The sequence below is a fragment of the Centrocercus urophasianus genome, unplaced genomic scaffold (assembly GCF_019232065.1).
Source record: "Centrocercus urophasianus isolate 14NV4802_14NV808 unplaced genomic scaffold, USGS_Curo_1.0 seq_17, whole genome shotgun sequence".
NCBI classification, from domain to species: domain Eukaryota; kingdom Metazoa; phylum Chordata; class Aves; order Galliformes; family Phasianidae; genus Centrocercus; species Centrocercus urophasianus.
In genome coordinates, this window is record NW_024884722.1 from 27,013,379 (window position 1) to 27,040,585 (window position 27,207).

At 37.9% G+C, this 27,207-nt stretch overlaps 1 protein-coding gene and 1 long non-coding RNA gene across 8 annotated transcripts in view; both read left to right on the forward strand.

Annotated features, from left to right (window-relative positions):
- The window catches only part of ANK3 (ankyrin 3), a 344,064-nt gene that overhangs the window by 50,198 nt on the left and 266,659 nt on the right, over positions 1 to 27,207 (forward strand). The window lies entirely within an intron of this gene.
- LOC122159820 lies at positions 3,933 to 10,227 on the forward strand. The gene is made up of 2 exons (XR_006168640.1): positions 3,933 to 4,928; positions 10,053 to 10,227. It is a non-coding gene; the product is annotated as an uncharacterized LOC122159820 (long non-coding RNA).

A 27,207-nucleotide genomic window follows, 5' to 3' on the forward strand; every position in this document is an offset into this window, starting at 1 on the left:
TATTTAATCAGAAGGCTCTCTTCCTCTTTGCATCTTCAGTTCACTTCTGCTTCTATCCTAGAATGCTGTTCTGGCCTTGAATGTTTGCTGCACTTTTCATTAAAAGGAGAAGGGAGTCTGACTGGGTTACTGCCAGCCTACCACATGCTTTTTAGGCCAGGATAATCTTCAACACGGTAACTTTGTCTATAGTGAACCATGCTAGTAATCAAGCACATCTTGAAGTGGAGACCACCACTTTATTTTCATGACTTCCCACAAAGCATTGTTTTTTGGGGGTGGTTTTCCTGTTTGCTTGAGATAATAGATCTCTGCTTGAGTGAATCTTTGCAAACAAGCAGATTGACACATAGGCTGTGTTTTCTTTAGAATAAAAGTTAAGGAAGGCAGTAATGGTGGCATTTAAATTGTTGCTTTTAAGACATTCTTTTTGTGAGAAAGAGATGATAAGAGTTCATTTGCCTTCCAGCCTCTCAGCACTTATTCCATTCCTGTGCAGGAAATACTTGATTTAACCTTGAATTCTGTCTCATTATAACAGAATATTGCTTGAGATGCAAGAAGTACTAGGCAGTCAATCTGTAAAGTGACCTTGCAGTAAACATTGAGTGCCACAAGCTTTTGTTAAATTAATTAATTTGTGGATTTCTACCTAAATGAAATGGCAGTTGCCTTTTTTTTTTTTTTTTTTTTTTTTTTTTTTTTTTTCTCTGCCTTGCTTTTCTGACACAAATAGTAGGGTTTTAGCTGGACTTTGAAGTTGCTCAGCTATTTGGATTTGGATGTTTTGGTACGGGCAGCAGTTTGCTCACAGCCATCTTCTTGTTAAAACCCATTGCACACAGTTACAAAACAGGTCACCAATAACAAGTTGTGCACCCCTTGCTTCTTGCACACAAGTCACTCTACTTTATAAATAGAACTGTACTGATAGACAGAACTTGGCCTGTCCTGTTGTCCTCTTATGCCAGTTATTTTGATTTAAAAATAGAACTGTCCTAGTAGATATGTATCAACGAGGTTGTGAAAGTTCACTTCTGGACACTACTGTAATTAAGCAGTAAGTTGCAGGGAGCAGTGTGCGTGTTCTCTTCAGGAACGTAAAGAGTTTTGAAGTACAATGGTGTTAATGTTGGTTTTCAAGTAGCGATACGTTTCCAAGTGGTAACTGTGTTCCTTTGCTTTAGCTCATCAGGGCGTACCTGAATACACAGACAAACTTCCACAAAGAAATAACTTTTTATAAGTGCTATTTAAAAGCAACCAATCTGACAAAGTTCAGTGGTCCCAGACCTTGTAGACAACAGGCAGTAATTGTTACTCCTAATTGATCAAACTGCACCCTTGGCTGCAGCAGTACTGCTGTGTGTCTAAATATATATTCTTTCTGAATGGTCGTCTTTCTTTAGCATATTTTAATGCAATTTTGAATTGTTGTTGATCTTTTTTTTTTTTTTTTTAAATATTAATTGAAGCTCACTTCAGAATCTTGAAGTCTTCCTTGATTTGTTGCTTTTCAGAAAGTTGGTTGTTGTTTCTCAGGTATTGTGCCTCAGCTGCAATTTAATGTGCACAAGGAATCAGGTATTGAAAATCTTTATTTTTCCCGAACAGACCTATTTGACTTTTTCTCTCTCTAGTTCAATTACCTTAAGTATTCAGATGTATGGATTTACACAGAATATGCAGAAGGCTTGGGGATGGAAGAAGGTTTACTTGAATAATTTCTTCCGCATAATTTTAGAGGCGGACTGATTTCAACTGTTACCAGATTTACTACCAGAGAGAAATCTTGTGGGCTTCACACAAGAAGTTTGAAAAGCACAATCTGAACACATGTTTTTGTTATGTTTCTTTCCTAAAAGCCTTTCCTGAGAAATTGCTAGTAGATTTCTGCAAAGTACTTTTCTATTTAATACTTAGCTGCTCCTGCTGTCATAGTGGCTTTACCTAGAGTAAAAATTTGGCAAATTTGGAGGTAAGGAGGAAATGAAACACAATTCATAAAAGGTTCTGAATGTTGACATGTGAACATTTACTTGAAATGGGAGAGGATAGGTACATTACATTCCTTTCTAGCAGAGTTGCTATGGTTAGCTGTACAATATAGGGGATGAAAAGTGAGATCTTTCCCTACCTCTTAGAGCGAGCATTTTGTGACTGCAAAATTCCTGTATTTCTTCATCTGGATTTTTCCTTCTTGTTCTCTATGTACACAGTGGAAAGATTTTTTTTTTTTGTGAAAATTAATGAAAATGGAAGAAAAGGACAAATGCAAAGGATTCTGAAATAGGAAGCCAATGAGGTCATTGCTGCTTCAGAAGTAATTAGGTGCCCTGCAAGATAGAAACCAGGATATAAGAATCCTCAAACCTAATAAACACAGTCTCATCTCATGGACTGGACTAAAATGTACACATCTGAGTAACAACAGTTCAGCAGGGACGTGGGGCATTCCTTGATCTATGTACATTGAGCTTAGTGATAGGTTTAAATGTCAGCTTCTTGAGAGCTACCAGGTTGCTGGGGAAAGAGACCTTTTTATTCATTTCTATTTATGCAGAATCATGGCATTACTTAATGATCTTTTATTTAAGAGGTGACTCTGTAGGTATGCAATTAACTGAGCATGTCACAAATTACACATGCTTTAATTTAACTAGTCAATTTATTTATCAGTGTTTTAACTTAGTTTTACAAGACACAATTAAACTGCTTGAGCTCTACTTACGTGGACTTATTTCAGAAAACATTAAGTGTTGTTCAGTGCTATGTACACAAGACAAAAACAGTTTTGAAAATATAAGATTTGTTTTTCATGCACTTTGGGATAGAAGGTATTTTGAGCGTTTATGCATTGTTTTAACCACTGTTAACCAGCAGAGAGCACTTCAGTTTATAACATAACATCTACTCTTAAAAAAAAAAAAAAAAAAAAAAATTGGGAGAGGCTGGAGGTTTTTTCCTTTCTTTGAGACAGCCGTTAGAAATCACATGTCTGGGAAAATGAAATTCCTAGTTTTGTTTATTATCAATGGTGATTGCATTCTGTACAACATACTGCTTAGTAAGTATAAATGTTATTGTATGCTAATGACATAAAGAAAATTTTAAGGGAAATTTTATGAGTGGTCTCTGGATGGTGTTTATTTAAACTTTGCACCATATGAGGTATGGTTCCTTAAAAATACCCACCTTAGCAGGCTGATAAAGAGAATTCTAGTTTTGAGCCTCGGGTTTAGCTGGCACTGATCCATTTCCAGTGCATGCAAACAGTGAGCACTAGGACTTGTTGCTAGCATATGGAAATTAACCTCCATGTGATGGTGCTGTTGTGGCAGCTCACTGAAATCACTTGTGGAGAATGAGACAAGGAGGTAGAGTTGGGGCAAATGGCGTTGTATAACATGGGTGCATTAAATCTTTTTTTTCAGTCTGTGATATTGGTTGTCATAGATCAGAAATGAGAATGAAGGGGAGGAAGGTGTGAGCAATGGGAATAGGAGAATCTTGACTGCAAAGCCCCTGAAACCAATCATGATTGTCACTTGCCACCTCTGATGTGACCGGAGCCCTCAGAAATGGGAAAATCAGTGTACTGCTAACTCAGCTCAGTGGTATGGCAGCAATGGATGAGGCTGCTGCATGTCTGATAACCTCTTCTGTATTTCCCCCGTTCCTCTGCTCCCCTCCCACCTATCTTGATAGAGGGGTGAGATTCTAAAAGAGAGAGAGTCAATATGGGAATCGTGGGTGCCTGAGGAGAGATATGTGGTAATGACATCAATGCAATGTCTCGTGAATGACTGCTGTCATGGCTGTTGGTAACACGAGTTATGTGTAACGTGGCTTAATGAGCACAGGCTGGAGAGAATTATTATTATTGAAGTCTCTGACCTCTCTTGATTTTTTCCATTCTGTGGAGTAGGTCAGCGGCATGTGGAAACATGATCTGAAACCTGCCAGTCATGCACACACATGAGGCACGTAACGCTTCTGTGAAAGAGCTGCATTAGAAGAGAGACTACAAATCCTGTCACAGGAACAGACATACAAGGGAGGAGCAAGCTTTCACAGGCAGAGATAGTTGTAAATACGTGTTTTGCTGAAATACTGCTGCTGCTTTTATGAGATGAATAATTAATATTACAAACGTTGAGTTCTGAGTGGCAATTTGCAGCTTCTTTGGATGGAGATATGGAGCTGCTGGAAATGTAAACATCTCATCTAGCAATTTCTTCAGCAGTGTGTTGTGCCTTTTATTGTTTGAATCTGCCTGGGAGTGGCTTTAAGATCCAGTAACCTGATCTTCTATCACTCTCGGAGGCTTCCTTTTCTGGTATGCCCCGATGCATTCAACACATGTTGGTATTGTGCACGACCGGCAATCAGAGCGATTCGAGCTCACTTTCTCTGTCTGCAAGAAATGGCAAATCATTTGCTGGTGAATGCTTCTGACTTGTCAGCCGTCTGCAGCTAATTTCTGCCTGGCTCATCAACCCCATTTCAGAGACTGGAAGCGCTGTGGATGACCAAGCTAGGAAGTGTTGTCATGATCCTATCTCAGGAGTGAAGACTAGCTAAGAATGAGAATGCTTTCTCTTTTCTTTAGAGGAATCGCAGACTGTTTGATGTGAGAACACCCAGTTTCTCGCTGAGGAAAAGAGCAAGGCTGTGAACGATTCAAGTCAGTGCAGGAGGAGCAGAGACTGGCTTTAAACAGCAGTTATTCTGTTACTTGTCTGAGAAACGTCAGCAGATGGACTTTGGTTTCAGGGCTGTGAATATTTGCAGTGGCTTTGCATGTTGGAATACAAGCAGTGATCTCTTTTACTCCCTTTCCCCTGTACATTACCTGCTGAAAAATGAGTGAGGAAGCAAAGGAGAAAAACGCTAAACCAGCTCACAGGAAAAAGAAAGGAAAAAAGGTAACTCCCTGTTTAAACACTATGCTGTAATGATTTGTTGTTGTTTTTTTTCCCATTTTGTTTTCCTAGTCATTTTGTGTTCTGAGCAGTGTGCTTCTGGATGTGGCATGGCTTTGGATAATATACTTAGAATGAGGATGACTGTAGAATTGAGATGGTTTTGTTTGTGCTAGATGCTGATGGGTGTGTTCTCTTCTAGAATCAGTAATAACATCAGAACTCAATTATTTTTTATTATATAAACATTCAAATGTTTAAATATATGATAATCATAGAATTTCTGTGTGGCTGTAGTTTTCCTTGTGCATTCCAAATGTGGGATTGACATGTAAACAGTATCTAAATGAAGCCTTTTCCAAACAAGAGTCTGATAATCAACATGTGCTCTTGTAAAAGAATATTATGGACATTGCTGAAGAAAGCAAGTTTTCCAAATAGTTTTTATTTTTAAAAAGTGGCACTTGAATCAACCTTATATACCATGGGGAAAATGTGGTTAAACCAAACTCTGGATAAAATTCCATTTTCAGTGGCGCTAATTTATGTTATGCTTTAAGTCTTTTGCCTGAAACTGTACTTGGATGGATTTGATACATTATTGCTTTCTGTGGTGCAGTTCTTGCTTTTCTGATATCCATTTTTTCTTCTCCCATTTAGAAACAGGTGATTTTTATGTGCCAGGTTGTTAAACCTAGGAAGTTGACTTCTTCAGGTTTTTTACTCATTATAAATATTAACTTGCTGTATTAATTTATAATGTGAATTCCCTGAAACTACTGTCAGAAGATGCATCTGAAATGTTGATTATTGCTGTAGAGAATCTGTTCAGACTCCCACCCTTTTTTTCTAAATGTGCCTTTATATCATATGAAAGTGTATGAGAGCTTCTGAGTTAATCCATTTCCTTGGTGAAGGATTTAATAAAGATTGTCAAAAATGCAAATTAAATCAGACTGTCCGCTCTATCTTGCCAGAAATGGAAAGAGCAGCTTTGGAAAGGAAGCAGGGAGAAATATAATTTTAAAACACTCTTAATGGTAAATTAGGATACTTTCCTGACATACCAAAAGCATCAGGCATGATACATTGCCTCAGGGATAGAAGACATGTTTACAACTAGATTCTGGGATGGCGTTAAGCTTTGAACATATTAATAGTTTTTACTATTTTACAAAAGCTTTTTTATGGCATTTAGCAATCTAATTTGATAGTACAAAGCAAATTTCATTACTTAAGCTTGCGTATAGATTTGTCTTCCAAACATTAGCCAACAGAACAGGCTGGGCAATGTAGGATGGTGCCAAGTTTGGAGTCTCACTTGTTGTTCTAGCAGTGGTTGGTGCTGGTTGTAGCTTCACATCGTAAAAGGTGATGTTCCACCTGTGGGCAGGAGCTACAGCTGTCCTGTCCAAAGCCACCCGCTACTGACTGGTATGATGTCATTTTTCTTAAGGCAGGGAAAAACTGTCAGACTTGTTTACGTTCGTGAGTTATGGCTGTGAGCATTGAAGGCCAACGGCAAAATGATGCTTTGTGAGGTAATGGCAAAGCCTGCTGTATTGCCTCAGACCTTCGCCGCATGAGCTGCAACGAACAGTGCGTGACTGCAAACCATTGCATTTCAATGGGGAAGAAGCTAGAGGTGTTGTTCTGCTGTTCTGTTTGATTTTTCTTAATGCTGATGGAATTGAGATTGTTGCTGGGTTATGCTGTATCAGTGTTAGGTGTGTCCCTCATGACCAGCGCACATCAAGCCTGCTTACATGTCACTGTTAAACACAAGCTTGTGCCAGAATGTTCCCAATGGAAAGGAAACTGCTTTTCTTTTTGTTATTTCTTTTTAAGCAACCATTTCTTCTGGTTCTAGTTCAAATTTATTGTTTTGATTCCAAAGATGAATCTCTAGATGGCCAATGAAGAAGCTTTAGTTCATTCAGGAACATTCTCCAAAAAGGAAATTTGATGAACAAATGATGTTAGTTGGGCACGTACTCCTGACCCTGATGAAAGCTTAACTGAGTCTGTGATTGCAGTGAGTTACAGAACCTGCCCCTCTTAAAAGTATGTATCCTGAAGTGGGTATTCTCATGGCCTTCTTGCTGTTCTGTTCAGAAAGTTGCTTCACTGGCAGCTATTTTCTCGTATTTGGCACTTCTTTTACCACCTGCCTTATCATTAAGGTTGAGTGGTGCCAAGTCTTCTGTTCTTCAGTGAGGTGAGGTGCTTGTTCATATCCCATTCTCCCTTCATCAAATCCCAGTTTTCCTGTTCTGCAATTTCTGAGCAGGACAACAAGGAAATAAAGATACAGAGGAATAGCAATGGAAAGATCATACAGTACTAAATGGAAAACGACAATCAGTAGCGTACTCTGAATTCTCTCGCTTAGTGCAGAGTACCACAAAAATAACCCCTAACCTGGGGAACAGTGTCTCATTTTTGAACACTGTCATGCAATAATTATACCATACATCTAGAATGGGCTGGCAAAAGCGGACTGTTTTGGAAGTATGTTAAAAATCTCAATCTGAACTGAGAGGATGGATATATAGAGTGGTGATGCTGGGATTTATTTTGAAGAGTGGGCAATCTAGAAGAAAGCAAAACATATACTGCATTTAGTACTGTAATATTAAGTGGGAATACAGCTTTCAAATGATGATGAGGGTACCACATCAATATGTGTTGCTGAGGTTATGGAGAACACAATTAACCCTGATGGAATAGAAAGCCTGATTAACAATTCTGTATTCCATTCTTCATTGTTCCTTTTGAGCAGCAGTCTGCGCCTCTTGTACTTGAGCATCAGTTGTCCTGCAATTTCCAACCATGCTCTTACAGAGTCGTGTTTTGAAGCTGTCAGCTTGAATCCCTAGGCGTTATGGAGTGGCTTTATCTTGTATGTTTGTGTCATCACTTTTCAGTAAATTTTGGAATGTCAGTGGTAGAAAAGTGTTGAACTCAGTTGTCACTAGAGATTTAAGATATGTTTTGATTTTTAACAAAAGAAAAGTGTTGTACTTTTCCCTTCTGCTTTGAACTCCAATATGAAATTAGCCATAAAAATGCTTGTGGTCCTCTGGAACTTCAAAGGGTAATCAAAAGTGCGGGAATAAGAAATAATTTTGATCACCTCAAAACTTCTGTAGTGTAAGACACTCTTCCATTTAATTTTACAGTCATCCAACCACCATTCATTTCTAAGTAGTGAGAAACCATAGTAAACTCTCATACATCAAGTTTTACTGGAAATGCATAGTTTTGTTTTAGGAAATCTTTTGTTCCCTTCTTTCACTGCCCTCTCTAAGACCTTCAGACAAACTGCACAATGAATATCAACAATGCATCTCATGTCACACACAAAGCACAAATTGAGCGTGGAAATTCTGAACAGATATGCGCAAAAAAGAGTGCTTTCTTGAATGTGCACTTGAGAGGTGAGATTTCATGCAGAACTTTTAATCTCATTCTAGTGTAATTTGTTTTAATCCACCTCACTGCTTTATTAGACAGCAGTCAGTCACTGTGGTCTGATTTCAACATTGTGTTCCATCGCTTTATGTAAGATACAGATATGACATACAGAGAGGAACAACCTGCTTATGCAGCAGATTGAAAATATGCGCTTGGCATCAGACTATTTATGGTTGCCAATGCTGTGATTTTGGACTAGTAGGAGATTTATCAAAATCCTTTTTTTTTTTTGTCAGCAGCCTAGGCTCAGGGCACTGGGAAACATACCTGAGATTTCTACTAATGATGTATTAACTCTTTTGTAACTCCAAAGAGTCAGCAGAATTGGTGGCTATCTTCAGTGAGGAGTCTTGCATTATTGTACAGAGCTGAAAATCTGACTAGCAGCATGTCTTTACTGGGATGAGAAGCTGCAGGGACATTTTTATGGGGTAGAGGCTGAGAAGTCAAAAGTTCTCTTGGGTGTGGTGAGCCATTCCCCACTGTAGTTTTTTTTTTTTAAAAAAAAAAAAAAAAAAAAAAGTAGTGGTATGAAAGAGTCTCTGGTGGAAAAAAGATGAAATTATAGAATAATTAAGGTTGGAAAAGACTTCTAAGATCATCTAGTCCACTGTCAACCTATCACCACCAGGCCCACTAACCACATCCCTAAGTGCCACATCTACATGTTTCTTGATTCTTTATGAGTAAGAACTATTTCTACTAAAATAACATCACAGACTTCAATGAGGACAATATTTGGGGCTTGAGGTCTTGGGATTTCATCTTTCTTTGATCAAATGATTCATCTGCGTAGCCTTACAGTGGGCATTCTGGTGGTCGTGATTCAGAACCACTGAAGTCCCGACAAGATGAGAAATCACAGAATCACAGAAGGGCCAGGGTTGGAAGGGACCTCAAGGATCATGAATCTCCAACCCCCCTGCCACATGCAGGGCCACCAACCTCCATGTTTAATGCTAAACCAGGCTGCCCAGGGCCCCATCCAACCTGGCCTTGAACACCTACAAGGACGGGGCATCCACAACCTCTCTGGGCAGCCTGTTGCAGTAATGGTGTTTTGTTTCTGAAGTGCATGGTGCTATCAAACCTTTTTTTCAAAGTATCTTTTGCAACCCAGATCTACTGATTTGATTGTCACTTTAACAGTTTATCTATGTTCACTTCTTATAAACGTGATTGTCTGTATGGATTATTCACCCTTGCTCAATCCCATTTGATAAGTACTTTTTGCTAATGGTCGAGAAAACGTTCATGGTAAGCATTTCTAATTGTTTGGAGGCTTTTAATTTATTCATTAAATTAACTAATTTCTTGAAGTGTAAGTTGATTTCCCAATTTGGGTTGTTCTTCAAAAACTAAGAAATAAAGATCTTCAGTGTATGAAATGGAATGCAAAAAGGCTTGGGAAGGAGCAGAATTTTGCAAATAAGGTTTGCCCTATATTGTTAACTTTGGGTTTCAACAAAAGATAAATGATTCTCATAGAATTGAGTTTGACTGTGTTGTGGTGGTCTTAAACCCTAATAAGTCAAAACATCCTGTGCTGAGAATTTAATTCAGTAAGATGATAAACAGATTTGTTTTTTCCGTGCTTGCCAATTTCTTCTACTTCAGCTTTTAATTTTTTTTCTTTTTTTTTTCTGGTAGATTCTCAATCTCACATTTTCAGCAAATATATTAAAGAAAAAAGAGCAAAAAACTCCCAGAACTTCAGGAAAAGTACTTGTCATTTGTACGTCCAAGTAAGGAAGCCCAAGAGTAGTAGAACGAATGATGTTCAATAATTATGATGATGAACTGCTTGAAAAAAACCCTAAATAAATCAAACATGAACAACAACCCTTCATACTTTGAAATTCTGTTCATCTGAATTAAAGTGCATTTACGTTTTCTTGACATCAACAATTTGCTGACATGTCCTGAGAAAATCAAAATGTACTGATTCATGTCGTCTTCACTGGAAAATCACTATCATACATGGTAATAATGTTTTTACTTCATTTCTATCAGACTGAAGCAAAATAAAATATATGGAAGCAAGTTATGTATCTTATTGTTTTGTAAAGAATCATTTCACACATTCACTTTTCCTGGAAAAAAATGCTTTCTAGATGACATTTACCTGGATCTCGGAGCTACTGACTTATACTTTGACAAATACTACAGAAGTTGGTGAATGATGTTAAAAAATCAGTAGTTTTTAACATAATTTATTCAGTAGATGAGTGACAGAACTTGTAATCTCAGTAAAAATCACTCAATTTCCTGCTTTAAAAAACAAACAAACAGAAAAACAAACTTGTAGTTTAGGAGAGAATATGAAAATTGTGAGAGATTCTTAGGTACTGTGACGTAACGTCATCCTAGAGTTTTCAGCTTTTTCCAGAAAATTCAGATATGGAATGTTCTTGGCTGTTCTGAAGTATGGATCCAAGAAGTATGACAAGGGAAACTCTGTACAAGAACTTTGGCTGATTTTTTTTTTTTTTTTTTGTCTCAAGTTCTTTTTATAGGAAATTGCATTCATGATTAAATGTGGAGAAAATAACAGGGTTAAACGATCGGTTTCCTTTAAAAGGGCTTAAGCTGTAGGACTTGACTGTAGACTGCTCTTTCCACAAAAGCTTCGCAAGTGAGGAAAGACAGTGTAAAGATCAGCCAATATCAAACTCTAGTCATAAAACAGGGGTGCTAAGGACTACCCAGAACGGAGGTTTGTAAATGGTCAGTTCTACAGGTGCCTGAAGTAGCATAGGATCACGTTGCATTTCCCATGGCTTAAAAGCTTAGATATTTTTGGTAGTGAAATGTTTTATTACTGTCTTCTTGCAGCTTAATATTTTCTTGTGGCTGAGATTTACCCCTTTGTGGCAGAGTTTTTGATTATGGCCTTTTATCATAGTTCACCAAATTCTGCTTCCCTTGTGGTGATGATTTTTGCTTGCTTGAATGAATGTTTCCAGCTGCTATAGAACCGGGTGCTTCCCAGCATCACCTTCTGGGGCATTTGCTGCCTTTTCCTTCTTTCATTTCAGTGGATTTCTGAGTTGGTCCTTCCCTTGAATGATCTTGTTTGTTTCATTGTATGTCCTCCAGGAGAGTTGCTGTTGTTTGTTTGTTGTTGTTGTTGTTTTTCCTCAAATCTGTTTCTAGGTTGAATTTTTTGTTCTCTCAAGACTTTCTTTGTGTTGAACTAGGTAATTTACAGAGGGGTTCCATCTCCGGAATGGAGCCCGTATGTTGTAAACCATATTATCACACAGAGGAATGAACTCCCTGTACCAAGATCTGATTCTTTGGTGGCCTGTCCTGGGTGCAGTGTGGTAGAGCATGAATGCAACAGGCAGCACTCAGGGATGGGTTGCACATGGGCTACTGCCGGTGCTTGGCACCTCAATTGGAGGACTTCCAGTCCTTCCTACTTCAGAACCTGAGCACTAGCAGTGCAGGTCACATTGTTTGCTTTTACAGGCAATTGTTTAATGTACAATTAAGTTACAGTTAGATTAGTTTACAGGAAGTGGGTTTGAACTATTAGAAACACAGTGGATGAGCTTCAGTTACACATTGCACTTTTGCAATCATCACTGGGAAGGGAAGTGATGTAAATTTTTTTGTAATAGTCTTTGTATCAAACCATTGCATAAACTTCAGCTTGCTTCAGCTTCAACTCATGTCATATGGACATTTTTTCATGTCCCTTTGAATCAAAAAAAGTCTGTGGTTATGAAGGATTTCCCTTTTCTGAAGCCTGTGACTAATGCAATTATGAAATTTAGTAGGTCTTAACAATAGCATTTAGGTGGGTGTGCCAGGTGTTAAGGTACGTACCACACTTATGTCTTTACAATAAAAAATGTTTTCACTCTGTGATTTACAGGTTGAGAAAAGTAAATGCTATCTGAGTATCGTCCTTCCAAACAAAAGAGCCTGGATATCTGCATTGCCCTTGCTGGTCATGGATTCATTCATTGGTCTGTTAAGCTTCCTTCCTGCAGCTTTCTTTCTCCTCTGGCTGCCTCCAGGCAGCAGCAAGGGTGGTGTTGCGATTTCAGGGTCTAGAGGGCCAATGCCCCGCAGGAGAGAACTGGCTCCATCACTTTTCTGATGTAATGGAGAGATATGATTACACTGTAGGCAATTTACAATTTTAATCTTTTTTTAAAGTATTTTGGAAACTTTGTTTTGGAAAATTCATTGAGAACTTTGGACTACTATACTGTGTCTAGCTGACAGATCTTCCGCTTATCAAAAAGCTTCTGGCTTTAGCTCTTAATGAGATAGAACAATTTTACTAAGCTTGTAAATACTAGGTCCTTATTTCAAATGATGATACATCTGATCAAATAAAAAATGTGACAAATTCCCTTTGGTCATTCTCAGGTTTTGTATCAACCAACGGAAAGTATTTGCTTTAATTGAAATGGGCACAAGTTTGGTACCCTTTCATTCCCAAAGAAGAACAGGGCAAATCCTGCCTTACTTCTTTTATGCTGAAGAAGACATAAGCTAGCTGAATGGAAAACAAATGAGAAATTTTATTTACCACTTCTTTGATATGTAATACACACAGTGTCTTGTTACATCTAAATGAAATGTGTAACTAATACCTGTAAGACACTTCAGATTAGGTGTCACCATCATTTCAGTTTTGTGCCTACAAGTGATTCTGGTTGCTGAGAATTCTCTGTAGCAAATCAGCAAACTGAATATAAGCAAGGATTGACTTGAATACTTTTTAATGAGTCATTATTTTTTAAAAGGGAATGGCATAAAGCAACTCAATGCTTCATGTTATTCACTAGTGTTTCGTAGTTCTGTTTAAAACTGCCATTTGGGGCAGGGGTGGGTAATCAGTTTTACATGGTATTTGTTACACAGCTGTGTACTGCTGTCTTGGGTGTTATTTTTCTTTCAGTTTGAGGCAAGGGTACTGTAATGTCAAAATTATCAGATCGCTGTAAGCTGTGTTCCTCCTATTTTTGGTTATCATTATGGAATTACGTTGTTTTTCCTTTTTTGTTTTCCTTAATGAACTAATATAGGAAAACGGGAAGTAAAAAAAACCACCAAAGTTCGGCTTTACTAGCTGGTATCTATGTAACTTCCCTTAATGGTGTGTTTTATGGAGGGCCTCTTAATGAAGGGAGAGTTGATACTTTTAATCAATTTAATCAAAGTTGCCTCATATAATTCTTGATTATTGGTTTCTAAAAGAGAAAGTAAGAATATTTCTAAAGAGATTCTGAATGAGGTGGTTTCACAGTCTTGTTAAGATGCTTCTTATCTCAGTGATTCAAGTGCTATGTGAATTTGTAATTCTCTTGGGCTGAGAGTGGGTAGGGAATGGGAGGGCCTGGCTGAACAGGAGGTGGCAGAAATGGGATTTTCAGAACTGTCCAGGGTTACATTTCCTTCATTGGGAGCATGGACAGGACATTACCATCATCAGCCGCCTTTTAGTTTTTCTATCTTCAGCTGGCTTTTGATTTATTTTTTTTTTTCCCTATCTATGTTTGGCTGGGTACATACTTGGGCTGAAGAACATGTAGCTATCCTGATAGTGGGGGCTATAAGATTAAATAACATAACAATAAGTATAATATAATAAGTATAATAATAAGCTACATAATTACTTTTATTTGTGGCTGGGGAGCAGTATCATTAGTAAAGTATTAGTAGTAGAACACCAGGGTGGAGTTATGGGGAAAGCCATAGTGAATAGAACAGTGCCAGTTTAGCTTACAAACTGAAAACGTATTATCGGAGATGGTCTGCGTAATTCTGGCAGCAGGTTCCACTCATGCTCTATTGAATTGGACGGATATGTTCTAGCGAAAGGCTTCATTTAGTTGTCTTTTTATATAAAAATCTAAAGGTGAAGATGCCAGTCCACCCTAAGCCATAGTGGAATCCAGCTGTTTCGCTTAGCTAAGCACTGCAGTTGGTAAGCTTGTGTTTGGAGCAGAGTGGTTTCTTATATAAATTCATTTTTTTTTTACAAACATTCAATTTTTGAAAAAGCTTAGTTTGGAACATTTCATGCTCTTCCTGTGTCTCTGTTACATAATTTTTGTGTCTCTCCTTTGGATGAATCGATGAACTGATGAGTTTCAGAGACAACTGAAGTAATTAACCTCTTCCTTCAGTACTGCTTATGTTGCACTGTGCCTCTTCTCATTAGATCCCTTTTCACAGCAGCTGCATGCAGCTATCTGGCATTCCCTGGCAGCTTGGTATGGAACAATAGTCTGTCATTAGAAACATTAGCTGAAGTAGTTTTGAAAGGGAAAAACGGGCAGGTGAACATGGTAGCTTTACTTTCAGTTCAGAGTCATTCTGAAAGATTAGCACATATCTAAACACACCTTATTAGTGGAACACCTCTAGGAGAGAATAAAGATTTATAGTATTTTGGAATATATTTACAGAACATATATATGTATTTTTGTCCTTTCTTTAAGAAGAGATCTGAAGTAAGGTGAGGATAAGTTACTCTAGTGATAGTTCCAAGTAACAGAAAACAGCTATTGTATACAACAAGAATGTTGATTGACTCCACCAAAATACGGTTTGTTAGCTAATCTAAAACTGCAGTTTTGTCAAGGAAGACAGATGAAAAGAATGGCAAGGATCTTACTTCTTTTGGTAGTCTTAACAAAAATACTTGAGAGAAGATTCAAAGCAGCTATAGTAAGCTTGGGTTAAACAAGGTCTTCACAGTCCTGTTCTTGAAGCAGATTTCAGCAGCCAGCTATATTTTCATGTACATTACAAAAGAAATACTCTGAAAATATGAAAATTGTAATGTGTTCAATAATTTAAAGATTTAGTAATGCAATCACATCAATAACTTACTCAATAAATGGAGGTATCTGATCAGCTACTGGCAGTGAAAATGAAATCAAATAAGATATCTGGATGTCCATGGATATTGATGAAACTACAGAGTAATGAAGTGTTACATTTGCAATAGGGTCTGTAGGAGCTACTTGCCTGAAAATGGAACTTTTGAAAATAGAATAGCAGCACCAAACAGTCTCATTCATGATGGTATTTAAAAGAAACTGAAGTTAAAATCTAAGGCTGACTCTGTTCAGGATAACATTTAAGCATATTGTAACCTCCCCTGCTGCTTTTAGGAGTGTAGTTGAATTCAAGAATCACAGCTTTTGCTTTTACCCTGCTCTGAGATGTGCTGTACGAGTGGTCATATGTAGCTACACCAGTGGCAGCCTAACCAAATGTAAACTGAACCTACTAGCACTACTGTATCATTGGCAAATTACTATTTTAGGGGAGAACTTTGTAGTTTTGTTTTTATATCAAATGATCTGTCAGGAAATAGAAAAAAATAATCTTTCAGGAGAGGCATTTGAAGTTTTCTTTAGAAAGTTCCCAAATCCTAGCAATATGAGTCCATTTGTGTTGAGCTAGCAATTGGACAAAATAATCCCAGGTGCTGGATTAAGTGGGATGAAGACTTCTTCTGCTACGCCCCCTAGTGTTTCATCTAAGGAAAAAAAAAAAAACCTGAAAGAACAGCTGAAATTTTTTGTTTCTACTTTAACAGTTTCTGTGAGTCAACCTCCTTTTTTCTTACCATGGACTCTAGAATAGCCTGAGCTGAGAGGGACCCCTGAAGATCATTGATTTCAACTTCTGTCTCCACAAGGGATCTCTAAAAATTCAAGCTGTGATTCTGAGACCAAACACTTCAGTGCTGTTTGTCTATGTTGATTCACGAGTCCAGCTGTGTGCTTCTATTCTTCTTATCTCTGAGTCTGGCTGTGCAATAAGAGCCCACGACTACAAATATTCAGTTTACTTAACCCTCCAGATCATCTTTCTTGTACTCATGATTGGATCTAATACAGGATTTTTCTCTCCCTATCTACTCCATTCCTTTGCATTACACAGATGTACGTATTTCTAAAATATTAATAATGTGAAAATCTGTAGTTCTGTTAAATAAAAAGTTCTTTGCAATGAAATAGTTTCCTCTGAGCTGTACCACTAGCCTTTCTAAATATTCTATTTGCTCACAATTCTGTATCTATGTGTTGGTTACAAAAAAACTTGAGAACAAAATCAAGATGCTGCTCATCACTCTGGCTTTTTTCCTCCCATTTCTACATGCATATGGTTGTATTTCTAAGGAAAAATTTCTGTGGCAAAACTGACCCTGATGTCAGGGTCAGGTTGGAGGGGCAGTCAGCAGCTCTTTGCAATGGCCTTGACAGGAAAAGCTTCTGTGGATGCAGCATCAAACTATTCCCTATAGTGGAAGGTCTGAGTGAAAGGGCAGCACAGAGGTGTTTTTATCAGCAGATAGCAAAGAATGATGCACAGACACCTAATTGTAAACTGCAGCTAAATGCAGCTCATTTTCTGGAGATTATGTTGTAGGGGACCTATTTATTTGACACTGATGGACTACAATGCATACCAACAAGTATCAGTAATCATAAGTGAGAGGATGCTAATAACCAAGATAGTTTGAGTATGAGGCATGCAAACTGGCTGCTGGTAAAACGTTTGTCTTGCTCTAATCTGAAATAGCGCAAAGGGGGACATGCCACTTCATGTTATGGCAGACCATGCAGCACAAGAGGAGCAATGCTTGTCTGACCTGCAGTGTTGCTGGCTGTGGCTACAGCTGTTGTCAAGGACAGTGGGGAAAGGAAGGACAGGCCAGCCACCTTTCAGAGATTCCATTGTTTATTAAAGCTACTCCTAAGTACTTTAAAAGTGACATGCAGCAGGTGATTCTGGGGGAAGGGGGAGAGGAGGAGAAGTTGAGGAGGATGGGAAAAGATAGGTGGGGTAGGAGAACAAGAGCCTTTTCTGCCCACAGTGCTCACCTTACCGCTTTGTTCCTGTGTTTCCTTCATAGGTCCTGCATATACTCTTAGTTCTACCATTTACTCTGCAATATACTTGGATCTTGGAAAGGATTTGAATGAAGTATTGCCAGTGTATGCCTTGTTCCCTTTTCCTCAATTTTGTCTTAGACAGCAACAGATCTGCCAGATTAGTTTACTGCATTATAATATTCTGATTTATTTTTAAGTGTCATGGTAATAGTAACAGGTGCAGGAATAAATGTATGCTGTCTTAGATCTTTCTTCTCACCTTTTGAAATTACTGAGTACACTCAGAAATCAAAATAAAAAAATCCCAACTGGTCCTAGTTGTAGTGGTTGTGAATGGCCGGCCTTTTTTCATCTTGTCCAAGCCTTTGTAGAGGGATCTAAAAGGAGAACAAATTTCAGTTAACAACAAAGCTACTTATTTACTTAGTTACCAATGTCAGCATTTCTTCTTTGCAGTCTTTCAATTTTTCCATAAGGATACTGTATCTGGGGTTTTTTGTTTTTTTGTTTTTTGTTTTTTTTTTTTGTGAATTTAATTTTCAAGATGACTCCAGAAGTGTTACTTTTTTAGTTTCATTTTTATCTTGATACCATAATGTTTATCTAATCTAAAAGAGTACAGCATTTATTTCTAGACGTAATTAGTCAACCACCTGTATGGAAAAGTTTTAGATGCCTGCTTTTATTTTAATACCTACACTACAAAGTGATGAAAAAGATGTTATACTGAAAATCTCTTTTTCTCTGAGTATGCCATAGCCCCTCAGAATCTGAAGATTATAGTATAACAAATATAAGGATGAAGTTGGAGAAATATCTGCTTGCAGCACTCAAATACTGCTTTAAACTGTAGCAAGCTTCTCAAATCTGGCCTGAGTGTCCTCAGAAATGGTGTGATGACTGATGCATACTGTTAAATGAAACTTGAGTGTGGTTGATGTCAAACTTTCCTACTTGTTTTTCTTATTAGTTACCTTTGCCACCTGAGATAATTTTAATAGTTAAATATTGACCTATTTTGTCAGTACTGAACCATATGTAAATTGTTAAAACTTTTAAGATTATTTTGCAATTGATTAGCAGGACTTCATATTGAACAGGGAGTCTGAAATTAACCTTCTGTGATGGGGAGTGTTCACCTGGTTGCTTTTGAATAGCTGACGTGAAATAATGGCAGTGTGTGCTGTGATTCTGAGGTGACTGTTTAAAAATCAAATTGCAGTTTTGCAATTTCAAGGGTTTACTGAGAAAAGATCAGTTCTGTTACTCTGCCCTTTAAAAAACAAAACAAAACTGTTCTATCTCTGTATTGGGTTGGTGGAGAGAGAACAACGGTATGAACATTCTTTTTCTCCCGTTTAACTGAAAGGACAATACTGATTTTTCTTGAAGGAAAAGTAATATTTTTTTTATTTAGAGGAGTTCATACTGGTAACTGAATCAGGGATTTGCATTTGCAACTTTTTTCAAATGTTCTCCTGGATTTAAAAAGATAGAGAATTTATATACATACATTATTTCAGTATCTGTATTGTCTGTCTAGCAAGTGCTGGAAAGATGAGGGCAAAAAAGTAGAATATTTGAGCTCGTGCATTTTCTTGTTTCTCTGTAATTGTAACTTAATCTAGACAATAAATAAGCAGTAATACATTGCCTGTAAAATATGGCTTGGAGGTCTTATGTCAAGTGGAGTTACTTTTTTGACTTCTAATGTTTGCCAATTCTGCTTGAAGCCATTTTACAGCTGGGAGGCACAGGACTCATTCTAAAATAGGCAACAAAATGGTAATCATGAGGGGTTAGAGTTATTATGCAAAATGTTGAAAACAGAAGCCAAGCAAACAAAACACACCACACAAAACCATTAACTCCTGCTTAAAACTTAAAGAAGTCAAGATTTCAAGATGTCTAGTGAAGCATGGTTAAACAATAAATATTCCAAAGGCTACCTTCAAATGTGATAGGGCAGAATACTACAAGTTGAAAGTATTGGTTTTTAAAACAGAGCATGTGAATTTTTGCCCCTACGAAACTGGTGTAATTGAGTGCCACAAAAAAAGTGTTTAATTTAGTCTCATAAAAGGGATTGTACTGAATATATATTTGTGGCAAGCCAAAATGTTCAGAAGGCAAACTAGAAGCAGAGATTATGGAGTTTTTAAGAGTTAGCACTCAGCAGCTTCACTGGAGAGTGGGAGTTGCTTGTCTGTTCAGCAGTTTTAAAATCAGGCTACTTACTTAGCCCAGCATAGCCCATGTAGTTTTTTAAATGCATCACAGCCCACTTTTGTGAATGACTATTACAATGCTGGTTTGCCATGCTTTGCCATTCATAATGCTAGATATACAGCTGAGTGCATGCACAGATAAATCCAACAAAACTAGGAGTGGACTTAAAATTAGAATGTGGGGAAAGCAGGAGAGGAAGTAGCTATTTGGGACATATTTTCACTTTATTTCAGAAAACGTGTGATACTTCCATCTGCAGCAAAGCAGTATCTGTTCTCAGCCTGCTGGGAAGGGCATAACTGAATGTTCTGCTGAGCCTCTTCTCAAGGCAGCTTCTATCTCTGCAGTAACCTCTCCCCTTACTTGATAGTATCAGTGTTATGTCTAATAAGTTGAATCAAGATCTCTGCCGTAGTTAGTCATGTACAGAACAGGAGAGGCTGAAAGAATCAGTTGTAGTGTTGGCTTGATCTTTTCAGGAATTCTACTTTTCTCTTTTTTTAAAGTATTCTATCATTACTGCAAGTTGTCTTCCAAATGTTTAACTTTTCATCTTGCTGCAGGTCTGCATTTCAACAGAAAATATCTTAAAGACCTGAATGTGTATGTGCATCAATAAGGTGTATTTTTAAAAAGCCACAGTGATAAAGATTCCATGTCTGAGCTATTTCTACTTTATAACTGTGATGCTAAATGTACAATGAAGTGAAACAGAAAAACGCAATTGATTCTGCAGGTTAGTTAGGGACTAAGGTTGTAAGTGGCCACTTCATTCAAAACTGTATAGAAGAGTAGCCTTTTGCATTATTTTATCATATTTTCTAACCAAATAATGTTAATGAAGATGCTGCATTAATGACAATTTTCAGTGATTATGTAATTTATACCAAGAGTGGTGAGGGTTGTTAGTCTTAGGTGGAGGGGTAGTTCAACCCTAGTAGCATTACAGTCTTTTACCTAGCACTGGTGTTTGAAATGATGCCATCTTGTGTAGAGCTACTTACAACTGATGGACTGTAATGATGATGATATCTGAAAGTGTTTAAGGAGCATTCCCATTGCTCTTGGTGAGACTGAGATAGTGGTAAACTACTGGGATTGAAGAAGGATTGTATGAGCTGGAGAACCCAGGCCCATGGGTCACATGCTGGCCATTGGCTGAGCATAAGAGTCAGCATCACTGTGTACAGTGAGCCAGTCAAGCTGTAATAATACTGATGTGAATCAAACATTGAGGGGAGCAGGTAGAGAAGTCCTGGCTGCTTTCCTGGTCAGAGGGGTTGCATTTTCCACCCAATAGGTATGTGGAATAGCCATGTAAAGTTCTAGCAGGCACTCAGTTCTCACATCTGAACCACAGGCATGAAGAGCTCAAAATTACTGTGTTGTAGAATTGAGACTGTCTTGAAATTTTGTATAGTCTGATTCATTTTATCCCGGGAACATGCACACCCCATTGGAATTTTTAAATAACCTTTGTTGTTTTTTTTCATTAAGTTAATGCATATTAATTCATTGCAGAATGAATCATATCTTGATTCATATTGTACGCTGCTCGGATTTAGTCACTAATGCAGAAATTAAATTGGTCCAAAAAATAAGTAAATGCCATCTTGTTCACTCAGTGCTATTATTATGCATTTCTTCTAAGGCCAGGCTTTCATATAATAATCGTAAGATACAAATAAACCCATCATTCTTCTAGTCCTTTAACACCAAAGGAAAAAAGAGTATCAACAAAAAGAAATACAGAGCTATTGTATTATTCTAATTATGATTCAGCATTAGATAGGCAAAATGTCCTTGCTTTACTTCCTGGGGAAACAACAATAAACTTGGGATGGTGTGGTTGCCTGGACTTCAAATGCGTAGTCTTTCCAAAGAAGTGTGTTCTTCATTAAGATCAGTGGGCTGGGAGGGAAGCATGGAAACAGAGAGCCCTTACTGTGTCTCACTACTGTTTGCCACAGTAATGCAGTACCAAATCCCTTATTTACATGACTGTCATTCTTCTTTTCCTATAAGATAAATGTGACTATAGTGCCAGCATGAAAGTGGTTTGTAATATCGAAATATTACAGAATGGCTTTAAATGATTGTCTTCAGCAGTTTTATACTTGTCGCACTGAGGGCAAAAAAGTATGCTTTTGAAAATGTATAGGCTGTATAATTAAGATGCCAAATCTAGTGTTATCCTCTAGCTGTGAATGTTAGTATTTCAAGCTTTTGAGGCTTATAGGTTTCTAAGGTCTGTGGAACCTTCACGCTTCATCTGAATGGAGCAGAGCCTGCTAACAAGCTTGTGGCTGCAAAAAAAAAAAAAAAAAAAAATCCAATTTGAGAAGTAAAAATGTAGTCAATGATTATTTTGGGGGAGTTGGGATGAGGGAGAAGAGGAAATTTGGGGCATCTACCTTGAAAGTGGGTTATCATCTAAATCTGGAATGCTATTGCCTCTTTTTCTATATTTAAGGCAGTAAAAGCAGATACATACTGTTTCCAAATCTGTATTCACCATCCTGTTCCTTTGTACTTGTGATGAATGGATATCAACAGCTACCAAATGTGTGTGGTGTACGAGGACTGGCATAGTAGCATTTGCTGCCCCAGTTGTGTGGGGTGATTCTAAAACATAGTCTTAAAAATAGAGACAAGATCCTGTGAGAATAGCAGGATGTGACAATGTATTGTCTTTCAGCTCAAGCTGTATTTTTAAGTTATAAGTATCTGAAAATCAGGGATTCTTTATTTGCTTACCAGTCACTGTAATTAAAAGTATTCATGTCCAGTTTATAGTTTATATTATGTTTATTTGAAATTGCCAGAGACACTGAAGCACTTTCTGCAACTATTAATCTGCAGTATTTTTGTGTCTTCATATCTGAGCTATCCATTGAATTTAGAAGTGAGAATTCAGGAACTGCTAGGAATATAGGAGCAGCCATTCACTGCAGGTTGAGAAATCAGTGGATTTCCCTTGCAGCTTTGGTTCTATAACCGCTCAGGAAGTAGTAGCTTGCTTACAGCCAGGACCTCCTGTGACCTGTAAACATGATATGTGGGTGTGTAACAACAGTGAATTTAAACTCAGCTGATGGTTCATCCGGTGAGGATTTAAATTTTTGACTTATCTCCAACACTTCCGTTGCTTCACAGGGGGCAAGGGTGCACATCTCAGGCAGGCTGTACTGAAAGGTAGAAACTACCGCTAAACTCTGTCACTCTTTCCAGGTGTTGTATTTTAGTGCATACCAGTGATTCTTGAACGTGTAAATACTGTCAAGTGATTTGTTAGCTTTGGGAAATTACGTGAGTTCTGTACTCACACATCTTTATTTAGCATTGCCGTATATTATTTTTTTCTCAAAGCATTTATTTCATTATGACTATTTTAACACTGTACACCTTAGGACTTTTGAAAATGACTTAAGCAATGCACAAAGTGGCTTTTAATATTATGTGTCCCTGGAGCCCCCTAAAACAATTTTGGTTGACTAGGAGAACTCTATTTGATGTTTGTTAGAAAATGCCTGTGTCTCTACAGAACAAAGGATTGGCACTTCACTAATTTTAAGTAATTCAAATAATTATAGCAAGAAAATTTGTTCAGTAGTGTGATCCATTGCCAGGATGAGCATTAGCACTAATAGCCATCTCAGCAAAATCTTCTGTGGCAGTACAAAATGGCAGGGCTGGCAGCTCATTTTGTGATGAATTGCACTGTGAAATATTATGGGGTCTGTATACTTACGGAGATGCAAGGTACATTCCACTTCAGTCTAAAGTTGAGAATCAAACCCCAGGCCTGAAGAAAAAGAAAAAAAAAAGCCCCAAACCCCACCAACTGTATCTCTAAAATGTTCCAAATTTGAGTTGCATGCCTACATAGGGCCACAACCTCAGCTATGTTCAGACAAGGTGTGGCTAGAGCATTAGAGCTTAGCATTGCTCAGCTCTTGGCATGTCCTTTCCAAGGCACAAGCATTCTCATCTGCTGTAACAGCCAGAAGGCATGATGATAGTTCCTGGGATTTCCTCTCTCTCTGCACCCAAAAAGGTGATCTTTGGTGACACTTTTCATGCTTCGTAGCACTGGCTTACTGCACAGCTGTTAGTGTACATCTTCACATTTACCAGTGTTAATACAACCAAAGAGCTGTACACAGAAAATAGCGTGATGGCTTTTTTGTTGGTTATTTGGTTGGTTTTGTAGGAATTTAAGGTACGATGGGGCAACAAACATTTCAAAGCCTGGCCCCTTTGATGCAGCAGTATCAGCAAAATAATTTGCATGATGCAAACTGGAGGGTGTGATTGAAGCCTGACCTTCTAGAAGGAGCGAGTTCAACTGAGGGTACAAACACTGCTTTCTGCTCAACTGCTCAAAGCTTGAAAAGAAAAAGAAAGAATTAGAACTGTATTCATTAATGTATTCATTGCAATTTATCAGTTTATTTTGACTATTAGCTGTTATTGATTATAAGTATAAAACCTTTGAGGAATTGTATTTCAATGTAGTATCTAAACATAAACAAGAATTTTTAATAGCATTGTTATTAACCAAACAAACAGATGTGTATGGGTATACGAGGGAGTGGGAGATGTGTATTACTTAAGCAGCTATTTTATCTATTAAGAGACGTCTGTAGAAGGCCTTTAAAAAATGTGTGAAGATACTTTATCCAACCCTCTCCTTTGCTCTGCATGAAAATACTTTTTTGTGCCTTAGGAAAGGAGACCTTTACCCAAGTGCAAAATTTATTGCTACAGAAATGAGGGGAAAACAATTTCAATTATGCATACTATGTCTAATAGATACAGGCACTTTTGCTCTGTTGTGGATGCCTGTAGCATCAGTCTCTTTAAATTTTCAAGGAGGCTGTTTTTAATTTCCCAGGATCATTTACAAGTAGTAATGGTATTAATCTATTCGTATCCTCTTTCCTCACTTCCTTTGCTTTACAGTGTAAGCCCCTTAATATAGATTGACTGGAGAAGAACAAATTTGTCCTCGCTGTCTGACTGAAGTGCACTGTGTCTGGAGAGCAGGGCTGTCGGGGGAAGCATGACCTAATATACTGCAGGCAGGAAGCAGAGCTGATTAGTCTGCTTTGGAGATGCCGTTATAGGGTGTGACTGGAGTTGTACAGATCTACAAATGAAGATTTTTTTTTCTGGTAGAAATAGAGAAAAGTGTATGGAAGGGGAAAAGTAACCTGAGAATGCATTCATCAGTGTTTGATTGCTTATTAATATGAGCACATAATTCTCACCAGGGAATTAACAGGGACCTTCCTTTGTATTCTGACTTCCTTAATTCAGTAATAGCATATTTTCTCCATATATTAACTTCTGTGTGTTTGTGTGTGTGTGTGTGTGCAGACCAGAATAGTTCATATGACAGATGTAACAACAACTTATCTGAATGTAGTATGGAAATTTTGTGCTTAATCCATTGTCTGCTGGTTCAGGACCGAAATCTGTACTAAGATCAGCTTTTATCTGGTGATCTGGGAGATGCTTGTTCAATTTCTTTCACAGCGAAGAAAAAGAGAATATATCTTTCTCAAAGTCTTATAGGTCTTGATGTGCAGCTGTAATACCAAAGGGAGATGATAAAAGTAGAGTATCTACTCTTATGATCATTTTTCAGAGCAATTATTTGGCAAATTCAAACTGAATTTGTAACACACTGGGCTGAAAACATAATTTCAAGTAAAGCTTCCTTGTGTTGGATAAATTGTTGCATGAATTATTTCCTGCAACATTACATATATGATGTTATTGCTTTTGTGGACATAAGGTTATTCAGTATTACTTTGGTAAGCATTCTTGTCTTAAGGCCGAAGCTAAAATCAAAAAACAAAAGAAAGCACCCAACATTTGGTCTCCAGTGCCAAATGTGGTAATTAAAGCAAAGTTAAATAAAACCAAGCTTGGTTTGACTTGACTCTTCTTTTCATCACTAACCTTTTTTTTTTTTTTTTTTTTTTGGTAGCCATAGATTAATCTTTGCAACAATTATCTGAGTTTAAATGTTGCAGTTTTTAGGTATTTAGCTTCCTTTCTTTAGTCTGGTAGAACTAATCTCTTCTTGGAAGATTGAATTTTCAGACAGAGCAGCAGAAGTAGAAAGGCTGAAATAGTAGGGAAGAGACAGTTAATGTTCTGAGAATCAAGAGAAGTAGAGCTGGCCAGAGGACAATGATCAGCAAGGGGAAGCTTAGAGGTGATGTAGCAGCAGCAAAAACAATGCAGTCTGCAAAAGGAAAGAGAGGTGTAAAGTAGCACAGAACACAAAAAAGGCTCAAAACAATCAGCAAGCTTGCATCCTACCTACGTACATGCAAAATGTAGGATACTAGTTGCTATCTTACAACTGAATAGTGTCCATCCTTCATAGGATTTAGTCGTTTTCTATTACAGTGCTGGAAAGTTGCCACTGACAAAATGTCTCTGTACTGCTGTAATGAGAGGCATGTGTTGCTGCCTTTGACTTCAAACTATTCAGTGTAATTGGAGCTACGCAGTAAATAATGTCCAGAAATACCTGCTTACTGTTTTTTGCTTTAATTCCCCACAGTTGTAAGTCACTTTATCTGTTTCTGCACTGTTGGGTCTTGAGTAGTTCAGAGTTGCTGTAGTACTGCTTGTGTCATTGCCAATCACAGAGAAGGGAATAAACCCAAGAAGGCTCAATTTGTAGTCTGCTGTCATAACATCTGTACTGCCTTTGGTCACATACAGTCTAACCAACCAACAGAGATTACCTCTGTTTGAGAGGATAATGCAGGATATTGTAGATGATGGATTTCAGAGCATGTAGAAGAGTTGTTCCCTATACTTGGGGTATCTGCATCAAATGACATCATTTGTGGTGTATGGTATAGCAGAAATGTCAAGTAATGGCCTGAACCAGTAATTGAGCACTTGGTGGGAAGGCAGGGCCAACCCTGGGGAGCTCAGGTGCATGCAGTACACCTGAGTGACTGCAAGGGGTGGAGGCAAGATCCACGCCCTTTCCCAGACTTCATTGAAGGACTGACAGTGGAGAGGATGGTATCTTGCTGGAGATTCCTGCCTACCTGAAGCTTTCAGAAGGTAAGCAGCTTCTTTCCTTTATTTCTGTGTCCATAGCTGTTGTATCTGGACAAATCCTCACTTGCTGCAGCCTGGGACCTTGCTGTTCTGCTGTCATTGCTGTGCTTTCCATGGTGTTACAACTGTTCTCAAAGTAAAGGGATACAATATGGAAGATATTTACCTTTCTATGGTACTCAAGTAGCTGGGATGATCCTTATAGAGTTGTAAGAGGATGCACTGAAAGCAGCTGATGATTTTTCCCTAGTCTAGCAAGGGTATGAAGCTTAACAGTTGCAAGCTTCTTAGAATTTATCACCATGTAGACAGGTACATCTGATCCTGTGAAACCTGCATTACATAAGGCTAAATTGAATAAGTGAAAGAGTAACCAAGTCTGAAAGAATGAAGGAAAACTTGTAAGATAGGGGAGATTTCTGACTGTTGTCTAGTCTGCCTGCATAAAATAGAATGATGCCAGTGTCGCCCAAAAGAAAAATGCCATCCATGAAGATGTGAAGCAGTTACGTGTTCCTTGGGATGAGCTATAAAAGACAGACACCATCATAGGATTAGCAGCCATTAAAACCGTTGCATATTCTCAAGGCATGTTTGGT